At 55.2% G+C, this 529-nt stretch overlaps 1 long non-coding RNA gene across 1 annotated transcript; it reads right to left on the reverse strand.

Moving 5' to 3' along the window:
* Positions 1-188: 188 nt before the first annotated feature.
* LOC104917281 lies at positions 189-529 on the reverse strand. The gene is made up of 3 exons (XR_796819.2): positions 485-529; positions 325-398; positions 189-229 (listed from the first exon to the last, which is right to left on the reverse strand). It is a non-coding gene; the product is annotated as an uncharacterized LOC104917281 (long non-coding RNA).

A 529-nucleotide genomic window follows, 5' to 3' on the forward strand; every position in this document is an offset into this window, starting at 1 on the left:
CCCTCTGATGGCCCCTCAGAGCCCACTGCAGACAGCCCACCAGCACAGATTCTAACTGCCACGAGGACAAGGTCATGCCTTGCCCGCGTCCACCCGCCCACGAGCCTCACTTGTCCATAGGCATCCCTCTGTGCTTTTGATTCCCCTTTATAGCCCTGTCCCCTTTCTGGTGGCGTGGTGGCCGTCTCTTTTTGCTGGTGCAGGTACTTATCCTGGTAGCTCCGTGCACCTGTGGAAGAAGACACATAGAGCATCTCCGTGTGCATACAGACGTGGGAGGTGCAGACTTGCCTAGCCCCAGCTTAGGACTTGAGCAGTTTTTACCTTCCTTCCCGTCGGCTTCCTTGTCAGGGGAGAGCTCTCCGGCTTTTATTTCAGGGGGCGGCTTAATTTTAAACCTAGAAGAAGGAAGAAGACGCATGCTGGAAAAAAGGGTTCCACTTCCCCTTGCATCCAGAGACAAAGCCCCGCAGGGTGCCCTTACAGCCACCAAGTCCCTCATCTTCCCAGTTCTCCATGAGGAAAGACT

The sequence above is a fragment of the Meleagris gallopavo genome, unplaced genomic scaffold (genome assembly GCF_000146605.3).
Source record: "Meleagris gallopavo isolate NT-WF06-2002-E0010 breed Aviagen turkey brand Nicholas breeding stock unplaced genomic scaffold, Turkey_5.1 ChrUn_random_7180001987472, whole genome shotgun sequence".
In the NCBI taxonomy this organism is placed as follows: Eukaryota; Metazoa; Chordata; class Aves; order Galliformes; family Phasianidae; genus Meleagris; species Meleagris gallopavo.